Here is a 12,810-nt window from a genome sequence, read left to right as displayed (position 1 = left end):
AAGAACACAAGGTGAACTGAGAAAAATAAATACAGAACCTTACATTGATTACATAGATCACACAGAAGAGAGGTTAATATGTTCATTAAATGATGTTTTCTAGGTGGAAGGTTTACCCTGTGTATGAGATTAAAATGTATCAGCTGATGATTAGGATTGTTAGACAAACCCACTAAGTTCCTGATGAACTCAACTGGTGAGCCTCTTTAGCAGCTAGTTCCATGGACACACTGATTTCAATGTCCTTTGCCAAGGTCAGATGACATTCAGACAACAGTCTCTTTTGTGTAGCTTCACTCCGTAGCCCACATACTAGTCTGTCTCTAATGATGTCATTTAGAACAGCATTAAACTCAGTGTTCTGATAGTTTCTTTAATGCAGCAGCAAACATTGTTACTGATTCTCCCTCTTCCTGATGTCTCCTGTGGAACCTGAACCTTTCAGCATTAACTAGTGGTTCTGGTGAAAAATGTCCTTTAAGTATCTCCACAATATCCCCATACGTCTTATTACCTGTTCTGACTGGCTGTAGCAGGCTGCCTAGTAAATTAAATGTCTTTGGCCCCATTACACTAAAACATATAGGCACAATGTTGTCCTCATCCATGTCATTTACAAGAACAAAATATTCAAACCGTTCTGTATATGAGCTCCACTGATCAATACTTTTATCAAACTGTCCAATGTTTCCATCAATTCCAATAATTGTTCATTTCCCAATAAGCTCCTGATTGTCACTCACTTCAATATTGTCCTCAACCAAATCAATATTTTCCTCAGTCACGTGATCTTCATTCACTTCACTCACTGACGTTTCCTCCTAAGTTCGCTCATTTAGCAGATTTAATGAAAAGGTTTGTCTTCACGGTTGAATAAATGCACTTTCCTTTAATCACTGTATGTTCCTCCCTTTTAATCATTTTGTTTTCCCGCTCCGACGTCCGTCTCCAGTCCTTTTCTGCCGTCCATGACGATGTTAACTCTCTTTCTTAGCTAGCTAAACTATGCACGTGCCTCTGCTATCAATACACTGTGCTAACATTAGCCTAGACTGTACCACAGAAAATAACAGTTTTAAACAGTTGTAAAAACCCACTTCTTCCAGACAGAATAGTTCCTGTAGATTCAGACTTACTCATCACCAATCTTTTGTTATGTCTCGTGGGTTTCATAACCACGTCTGTATAACAATTCAATAATGATGAGACAGGAGACAGGAATCAGTTCAACCATTTATCTGGAACGTGATCATCTCAACACATACAAACCCCCATGATGCTCTGCAGCACAACCCCAATATACAACAAATACATACATAAGTAAATGGACACGAAACAAAACTCATAGAGGAATTTAAATATTCAGTTGTAGAAAGTAGGGCCATGGGATAGGGTCAGAAAGGTCAGTATGTTTGATAACTGGTTCCAGAGGTGACATAACAAGCATAAGGTCCATTATAACACAGTGAAGTAGAGGTGGGAGCTAAAAGCAGACATGGACAGTGAGACGGTGTGAGGAGGTCAGGGGTGAAACACTAGATCAGGACATGTAGAAATGGCAGGCTGGAAATAGACACAGAGACACATTCTGATCATGGCTCTGACCTGACCTGACACACCCAAACAGAAGATGCCATAGCAAAGTCCTGTCCAGTAGGCTATATGGGATTTCCTTTCATCAAAATCCAACACAAGGATATGTGTCCAGTGTGTGTGTGTGTGTGCAGTATGTGTGTGTGTGTCCAGTGTGTGTGTGTGTCCAGTGTGTGTGTGTATGTGTCCAGTGTGTGTGTGTGTGTTTGTCTAGTGTGTGTGTGTGTGTGTGGGTGTGTGTGTGTGTGTGTGTGTTCAGTGTGTGTGTGTGAGTGTGAGTCAAGTGTGTGTGTGTGTGTTAAGTGTGTGTGTGTTCAGCGTGTGTGTGCCCAGTGTGTGTGTGTCCAGTGTGTGTGTGTCCCCGGTGTGTGTGTGTGTGTGTGTCCAGTGTGTGTGTGTATGTTCAGTATATGTGTGTGTGTGTGTGTGTGTCCAGTGTTTGTGTGTGTGTCCAGAGTGTGTGTGTGTTCAGTGTGTGTGTGTGTGTGTCCAGTGTGTGTGTGTGTCCAGAGTGTGTGTGTTCAGAGTGTGTGTGTGTTCACAGTGTGTGTCCAACGTGTGTGTGTGTGTTAAGTGTGTGTCTGTGTCTAGTGTGTGTGTGTCCAGTGTGTCCAGCGTGTGTGTGTGTGTTAAGTGTGTGTGTGTGTCTAGTGTGTGTGTGTTCAGAGTGTGTGTCCAGCGTGTGTGTGTGTGTTAAGTGTTTGTGTGTGTGTCTAGTGTGTGTGTGTCCAGTGTGTGTGTTCAGTGTGTGTGTGTGTTCAGTGTGTGTTTCTAGCGTGTGTGTGTGTTAAGTGTGTTTGTGTGTGTGTTCAGCGTGTGTGTATCCAGTGTATGTGTGTGTGTGTGTTCAGTGTGTGTGTGTCCAGTGTGTGTGTGTGTGTTTGTGTGTGTGTGTCTAGTGTGTGTGTGTGTGTGTGTTCAGTGTGTTTGTGTGTGTCTCCAGTGTGTGTGTGTGTGAGTCCAGTGTGTGTGTGTGTGTGTGTGTGTGTGTGTGTGTGTGTGTGTTCAGTGTCTGTGTGTGTAGTGTGTGTGTGTGTGTGTGTGTGTGTGTGTGTGTGTGTGTGTGTCAAGTGTGTGTTTGTGTCCAGTGTATGTGTGTGTGTGTCCTGTTTGTATGTGTGTGTGTGTGTGTGTGTGTGTGTGTGTGTGTGTTTGTCCAGTGTGTGTGTGTGTGCAGTGTGTGTGTGTGTCCAGTGTGTGTGTGTCCAGTGTGTGTGTGTCCAGTGTGTGTTTGTCCAGTGCGTGTGTGTGTGTCTGTGTGTGTCCTGTGTGTGTATGTGTCCAGTGTGTGTCCCCAGTGTGTGTGTGTCCCCAGTGTGTGTGTGTGTGTGTGTGTGTGTGTGTGTGTGTGTGTCCAGTGTGTGTGTGTTTGTCAGTGTTACCATGGTTATTATTTACAGGGACACTGAGTCTCCATCATACAAAATCCTAAACCCTGGATAGAGGGGCTCAGTGAATGTGGAGTGGAATGTGTTCAGGTGGGTCAGTGTGTCAGAGGAGACTCTGTAGAAGGACAGAGTGCCGGCTGGCCAGTCCAGATACACTCCTACTCTGTGGGAGCTGGAGGAGGGGACGTCTATGGTAGTGGACGTATTATTGTGCCAGGCAGAGTAACTGTTGTCAGAGCAGAACAGACTCCAGGACTTGTCATTGTATCCAATAACACAGTCATCACCCCCTCCTCTCCTGCTGATTCCTTTATATGCCACTCCTATACCAGCCCAACTCCCACTCCACTCTACCTCCCAGTAACAGCGCCCAGTCAGACCCTCTCTACACAGCACCTGGTACCAGACCTCAAATCTCTCTGGGTGATCAGGATACGGCTGCTCCTCTGTCCTACATGTCACCTTTCTGTTCTCCTCAGACAGAGAGAGGTCTCTGTTTACTGTGTTTAGGTCCAGTGTGAGATCACAGACATCTGATGGATGAAACCAGATACAATATTAGAAATCATCATCATTCACATTAGAATGTTAACTCACTTTTCACTAATTCATTTAATGTAGATGTTTCTAGGTATCAAAAGGAGAAGTTAAGGTAACTTGAGACTTGTTGAATGATCATATGTTATACTGTATGGTAATATAAAACACATTTATTCCCATTAATTACACACACACACACACACACATCCTGAACACACACACACAATATTACAAATCATCGTCATCCTGAACACACACACACACTGAACACACACACACACACACACCTTCAGGTATGCACATTTCTAATGTAACAGGAACGCGCCACACACACACAGACACATTGTCAAAGCAACTCTTTGTAAACGTTGGTGTCCCTGATTTGTGCTTCTGTAGAACTACAGCTGATATTTAATATGACCAAGTAAGTAATGATGGTGGTCTTTGACTTTGACTTCACTTGAATTAAGACTTATTCTTAGTCATATTCTTCACAGCAGTCAACACTCACATTTTCTAAGTCCAGGTTTCATTGTGTTCTCTCCACCATGTTCCACACTGTAGCGGTAAGCAGAAGAACAGACAGTCATTGAGGGATACACCTGAACTCACACACACACACACACACACACACACACACACACACACACACACACACACACACACACACACACACACACACACACACACACACACACACACACACACACACACACACACAAACAGTCAGTATATACATTTGTCCAAGTGTGTGTGTGTGTGTGTGTGTCCACTGTTTGTGTGTGTCCAGTGAGTGTGTATGTACAGTGTGTGTGTGTGTGTGTGTGTTTGTGTGTGTGTGTGTGTGTGTGTGTGTGTGTGTCTTTGTCCAGTATGTGTGTGTGTGTGTGTCCAGTGTGTGTCCAGTGTGTATGTGTGTGTGTGTGTGTCCAGTGTGTGTGTGTATGTCAAGTGTGTGCGTTTGTGTGTCCAGTATGTGTGTGTGTCCAGTGTGTGAGTGTGTCCAGTGTGCGTGTGTCCAGTGTGTGTGTGTGTGTGTGTGTGTGTGTGTGTGTGTGTGTGTGTCCAGTGTGTGTCCAGTGTGTGTGTGTCCAGTGTGTGTGTGTGTGTCCAGTGTGTGTGTGTGTGTGTGTCCAGTGTATGTGTCCATTATGTGTGTGTGTCCAGTGTGTGTGTGTATGTTTAGTGTGTGTGTGTGTGTGTGTCCAGTGTGTGTGTGTGTCCAGTGTGTGACACACACACACACACACACACTAAACATACACACACACACACTGGACACACACACATAATGGACACACACACACACACTGGACAAACATACACACACACACACACACTGGACACACACACACACACACACACTGGACACACACGCACACACACACACTGGACAAACACACACACACTAGACACACACACACACGATACACGACACACACAGACACACACACACACACACTGGACACACACACACACACACTGGACACACACACACACACACACTGGACACACACACACACACACACACAGACACACACACAGACACACACTGGACACACACACACACACACACTGGACACACACACACACACACACACTGGACACACACTGGACAAACACACACACACTAGACACACACACACACGATACACGACACACACAGACACACACACACACACACACACACTGGACACACACACACACACACACTGGACACACACACACACACACACTGGACACACACACACACACACACAGACACACACACAGACACACACACACTGGACACACACACACACACACCGGACACACACACACACACACAAACACACACACACACACACTGGACTCACACACACACACACACACACTGGACACACACACACACACTGGACACACACACACACACACACACACACACAGACACACACACAGACACACACACACACACACACACACTGGACACACACACACACATACCGGGGACACACACACACACACACACACACACACACACACACACACACACACACACACACTGGACACACACACACACACACACACAAACACACACACATACTGGACACACCCACACACTGGACACGCACACACACAGGACACACACACAGGACACACACACACACACACACTAAACATACACACTAAACATACACACACACACACACTGGACACACACACATAATGGACATACACACACACACTGGACAAACATACACACACACACACACACTGGACACACACACACACACACACACACACTGGACACACACGCACACACACACACTGGACACACACTGGACAAACACACACACACTAGACACACACACACACGATACAAGACACACACAGACACACACACACACACACACTGGACACACACACACACACACTGGACACACACACACACACACTGGACACACACACACACACACAGACACACACACAGACACACACACACACACACACACACTGGACACACACACACACACACACACTGGACACACACGCACACACACACACTGGACACACACTGGACAAACACACACACACACACGATACACGACACACACAGACAAACACACACACACACACACACACACACACACACTGGACACATACACACACACACACTGGACACACACACACACACCGGACACACACACACACACACAAACACACACACACACACTGGACTCACACACACACACACACACACTGGACACACACACACACACACTGGACACACACACACACAGACACACACACAGACACACACACACACACACACACACACTGGACACACACACACACATACCGGACACACACACACACACACACACACACACACACACACACACACACACACACACACACACACACACTGGACACACACACACACACACACACAAACACAAACACACACACATACTGGACACACCCACACACTGGACACGCACACACACAGGACACACACACACAGGACACACACAAACACACACAAACACACACACACAGTCAGTATATACATTTGTCCAAGTGTGTGTGTGTGTGTGTGTCCACTGTTTGTGTGTGTCCAGTGAGTGTGTGTGTACAGTGTGTGTGTGTGTGTGTGTGTGTGTGTGTGTGTGTGTGTGTGTGTGTTTGTCCAGTATGTGTGTGTGTGTGTGTCCAGTGTGTGTGTGTGTGTGTGTGTGTGTGTGTCTGTCCAGTGTGTGTGTGTATGTCAAGTGTGTGTGTTTGTGTGTCCAGTATGTGTGTGTGTCCAGTGTGTGTGTGTCCAGTGTGCGTGTGTCCAGTGTGTGTGTGTGTGTGTGTGTGTGTGTGTGTGTGTGTGTCCAGTGTGTGTCCAGTGTGTGTGTGTCCAGTGTGTGTGTGTGTGTCCAGTGTGTGTGTGTGTGTGTGTGTCCAGTGTATGTGTCCATTATGTGTGTGTGTCCAGTGTGTGTGTGTATGTTTAGTGTGTGTGTGTGTGTGTGTGTCCACTAAACATACACACACACACACTGGACACACACACATAATGGACACACACACACACACTGGACAAACATACACACATACACACACACTGGACACACACACACACACACACACTGGACACACACGCACACACACACACTGGACACACACTGGACAAACACACACACACTAGACACACACACACACGATACACGACACACACAGACACACACACACACACACTGGACACACACACACACACACTGGACACACACACACACACACTGGACACACACACACACACACACACACACAGACACACACACAGACACAAACACACACACACACACTGGACACACACACACACACACACTGGACACACACGCACACACACACACTGGACACACACTGGACAAACACACACACACACACGATACACGACACACACAGAAAAACACACACACACACACACACACACTGGACACATACACACACACACACTGGACACACACACACACACTGGACACACACACACACACACACACACAGACACACACACACACACACACACACACTGGACACACACACACACACACCGGACACACACACACACACACAAACACACACACACACACTGGACTCACACACACACACACACACACTGGACACACACACACACACTGGACACACACACACACACACACACACACAGACACACACACAGACACACACACACACACACACACACTGGACACACACACACACACACACCGGACACACACACACACACCGGACACACACACACACACACACACACAAACACACCCACACACTGGACACGCACACACACAGGACACACACACAGGACACACACACACAGGACACACACACACACACACACAAACACACACACACTGGACACACACACACACTGGACACACACACACACTGGACACACACGCACACACACACACTGGACAAACACACACACACTAGACACACACACACACGATACACGACACACACAGACACACACACACACACACTGGACACACACACACACACACTGGACACACACACACACACACAAACACACACACATACTGGACACACCCACACACTGGACACGCACACACACAGGACACACACACAGGACACACACACACACACACACTAAACATACACACACACACACTGGACACACACACATAATGGACACACACACACACACTGGACAAACATACACACACACACACACACTGGACACACACACACACACACACACACACACACACACACACACACACTGGACACACACACACACACACACACAAACACAAACACACACACATACTGGACACACCCACACACTGGACACGCACACACACAGGACACACACACACAGGACACACACAAACACACACAAACACACACACACAGTCAGTATATACATTTGTCCAAGTGTGTGTGTGTGTGTGTGTCCACTGTTTGTGTGTGTCCAGTGAGTGTGTGTGTACAGTGTGTGTGTGTGTGTGTGTGTGTGTTTGTCCAGTATGTGTGTGTGTGTGTGTCCAGTGTGTGTGTGTGTGTGTGTGTGTGTGTGTGTCTGTCCAGTGTGTGTGTGTATGTCAAGTGTGTGTGTTTGTGTGTCCAGTATGTGTGTGTGTCCAGTGTGTGAGTGTGTCCAGTGTGCGTGTGTCCAGTATGTGTGTGTGTGTGTGTGTGTGTGTGTGTGTGTGTGTGTGTCCAGTGTGTGTCCAGTGTGTGTGTGTCCAGTGTGTGTGTGTGTGTCCAGTGTGTGTGTGTGTGTGTGTGTCCAGTGTATGTGTCCATTATGTGTGTGTGTCCAGTGTGTGTGTGTATGTTTAGTGTGTGTGTGTGTCCAGTGTGTGTGTGTGTCCAGTGTGTGACACACACACACACACACACACTAAACATACACACACACACACTGGACACACACACATAATGGACACACACACACACACAGACACAAACACACACACTCACACTGGACACACACACACACACACACTGGACACACACGCACACACACACACTGGACACACACTGGACAAACACACACACACACACGATACACGACACACACAGACAAACACACACACACACACACACACACACACACACTGGACACATACACACACACACACTGGACACACACACACACACTGGACACACACACACACACAAACACACACACAGACACACACACACACACACACACACTGGACACACACACACACACACCGGACACACACACACACACACACAAACACACACACACACACTGGACTCACACACACACACACACACACTGGACACACACACACACACTGGACACACACACACACACACACACACCCACACACACTGGACACACACACACACACACCGGACACACACACACACACCGGACACACACACACACACACACACACAAACACACACACATACTGGACACACCCACACACTGGACACGCACACACACAGGACACACACACAGGACACACACACACAGGACACACACACACACACACAAACACACACACACTGGACACACACACACACTGGACACACACACACACTGGACACACACACACACACACACACACACACACACACACACACACACACACACACACACACACACAGTCTTTATATAACTTAGTCCAAGTGGTGGTCAGAATGTTTGTCTTAACTAGCCTGATAACTCCAACATGTCTGATATGAACATTGACATAAACCCTCTACATACTTGAGTTTCTCCAGTCTGCAGTGTGGATCCTCCAGTCCAGCAGAGAGCAGTCTGACTCCTGAGTCTCCTGGGTGATTGTAGCTCAGGTCCAGCTCTCTCAGGTGTGAGGGGTTTGACTTCAGAGCTGAGACCAGAGAAGCACAGCCTTTCTCTGTGACTAGACAGCCTGACAGCCTGCAAAGAGTCAAATCATATTAAAAATCACACTGCTATTCATTGGTGTGAAAATTTATTCTTTCAACAATTTCAGATACATCAGAGTCCTGAAACCTGCCATATCTATTCATATATACATATGTATATGTCACGGTTTCGGCCGAGGCTGCTCCTCCTCCTTGTTCGGGCAGGTTTCGGCGTTCGTCGTCCCCGGAGTACTAGCTGCCACCGTTGGATGTTTTCGATGTTCGTTTGGTTTTGTCTAGTTGTTGTGCACCTGTTCCCTGTTAGTGTGATTTTGTACCCTATATATTGTTCCATTTGTTTGTCATGTGTTGTGTGTAATTGTTTTACCGTCGCACTATTGTTCGTGCACAGTTCGGTTTGGGAGTGTTTTACGCACTGTGGCGTATGTTTCGCCTCCGGGTTGTTTGACCCGTGTTATGATTTTTGGATTTTCTAGTAAAGTCTGGATTAACTGAGCTCCTGTGTCCTGCTATTGATTCGCACCACATCCGCATCAGAGTTCGTGACAGTATATATACAGTACCAGTCAAAAGTTTGGACACACCTACACATTCAAGGGTTTTTCTTTATTTTTACTATTTTTTACATTGCAGAATAATAGTGAAGACATCAAAACTATGAAATAACACATATGGAATCATGTAGTAACCAAAAAAGTGTTAAATTAATCCAAATCTATTTTATATTTGAGATTCTTCAAATAGCCACCCTTTGCCTTGATGACAGCTTTGCACACTCTTGGCATTCTCTCAACCAGCTTCATGAGGTAGTCACCTGGAATGCATTTCAATTAACAGGTGGGCCTTCTTAAAAGTTAATTTGTGGAATTTATTTCCTTCTTAATGTGTTTGAGCCAATCAGTTGTGTTGTGACAAGGTAGGGGGGTATAAAGAAGATGGCCCTATTTGGTAAAAGACCAAGTCCATATTATGGCAAGAACAGCTCAAATAGGCAAAGAGAAACGACAGTCCATCATAACTTTAAGACATGACGGCCAGTCAATACGGAACATTTCAAGAACTTCGAACATTTCTTCAAGTGCAGTCGCAAAAAACATCAAGCGCTATGATGAAACTGGCTCTCATGAGGACCGCCACAGGAATGGAAGACCCAGAGTTACCTCTGCTGCAGAGGATAAGTTCATTAGAGTTACCAGCCTCAGAAATTGCAGCCCAAATAAATGCATCACAAAGTTCAAGTCACAGACACATCTCAACATCAACTGTTCAGAGGAGACTGTGTGAATCAGGCCTTCATGGTCGAATTGCTGCAAAGAAATCACTACTAAAGGACACCAATAATAAGAAGAGACCTGCTTGGGCCGAGCAATGGACATTACACAGGTGGACATTTGTCCTTTGGTCTGGAGTCCAAATGGGCGATTTTTGGTTCCAACCGCCGTGTCTTTGTGAGAAGCAGTGTGGGTGAACGGATGATCTCGGCATGTGTAGTTCCCACCGTAAAGCATGGAGGAGGAGGTGTGATGGTGTGGGGGTGCTTTGCTGGTGACACTGTTTGTGATTTATTTAGAATTCAAGGCACACTTATCCAGCATGGCTACCACAGCATTCTGCAGCGATACGCCATCCCATCTGGTTTGGGCTTAGTGGGACTATCATTTGTTTTTCAACAGGACAACACACTTCCAGGCCAACACACTTCCAGGCTGTGTAAGGGCTATTTGACCAAGAAGGAGAGTGATTGAGTGCTGCATCAGATGACCTGGCATCCACAATCACCTGACCTCAACCCAATTGAGATGGTTTGGGATGAGTCGGACGGCAGAGGGAAGGAAAAGCAGCCAACAAGTGCTCAGCATATGTGGGAACTCCTTCAAGACTGTTGGAAAAGCATTCCAGGTGAAGCTGGTTGAGAGAATGCCAAGAGTGTGCAAAGCTGTCATCAAGGCACAGGGTGGCTAATTCTATATTTTATTTGTTTAACACTTTTTTGGTTACTACATGATTCCATATGTGTTATTTCATAGTTTTAATGTCTTCACTATTATTTTACAATGTAGAAAATAGTAAAAATAAAGAAAAGCCCTTGAATGAGTAGGTGTGTCCAAAATTTTGACTGGTACTGTACATAAATGAATGAATGTATCATTATTAACAATAGATAACATGTTTCTAAATTAATCATTGTGTGTCCAGTGTGTGTGTGTCCAGTGTGTGTGTGTGTGGGTGTGTGTGTGTGTGTCCAGTGTGTGTGTGTGTGTGTGTGTGTGTGTGTGTGTGTGTGTGTGTGTGTGTGTGTGTGTGTGTGTGTGTCCAGTGTGTGTGTGTCCAGTGTGTGTGTGTGTGGGTGTGTGTGTGTGTGTCCAGTGTGTGTGTGTGTGTGTGTGTGTGTGTCCAGTGTGTGTGTGTGTGTGTGTGTCCAGTGTGTGTGTGTGTGGGTGTGTGTGTGTGTGTCCAGTGTGTGTGTGTGTGTGTGTGTGTGTGTCCAGTGTGTGTGTGTCCATTGTGTTTTTGTGTGTGTGTGTGTGTGTGTGTGTGTGTGTGTGTGTCCAGTGTGTGTGTGTCCATTGTGTTTTTGTGTGTGTGTGTGTGTGTGTGTGTGTGTGTCCAGTGTGTGTGTGTGTGTGTTTGTGTGTGTGTGTGTGTCCAGTGTGTGTGTGTGTGTGTGTGTGTGTGTGTGTGTGTGTCCAGTGTGTGTGTGTGTGTCCATTGTGTTCTTGTGTGTGTGTGCCCAGTATGTGTGTGTGTGTGTCCAGTGTGTGTGTCCAGTGGGGGTGTGTCCAGTGTGTGTGTGGGTGTGTGTGTGTGTGTGTGTGTGTGTGTGTGTGTGTCCAGTGTGTTTGTGTGTGTGTGTGTGTGTGTGTGTTTGTCCAGTGTGTGTGTGTGT

General features: G+C 46.4%; 1 long non-coding RNA gene across 1 annotated transcript; it reads right to left on the bottom strand.

Annotated features, from left to right (window-relative positions):
- Positions 1-1,221: 1,221 nt before the first annotated feature.
- Positions 1,222-4,089, bottom strand: LOC311118853. Its single transcript, XR_014611869.1, has 2 exons — positions 4,033-4,089; positions 1,222-3,514 (listed from the first exon to the last, which is right to left on the bottom strand). It is a non-coding gene; the product is annotated as an uncharacterized lncRNA (long non-coding RNA).
- Positions 4,090-12,810: the final 8,721 nt, after the last annotated feature.

The sequence above is a fragment of the Coregonus lavaretus genome, assembly GCF_964263955.1.
Source record: "Coregonus lavaretus genome assembly, contig: HAP1_SCAFFOLD_724, whole genome shotgun sequence".
NCBI classification, from domain to species: domain Eukaryota; kingdom Metazoa; phylum Chordata; class Actinopteri; order Salmoniformes; family Salmonidae; genus Coregonus; species Coregonus lavaretus.
Note: the sequence above shows the minus strand (reverse complement) of the source record. Positions and strands in the feature narration are given on the sequence as shown.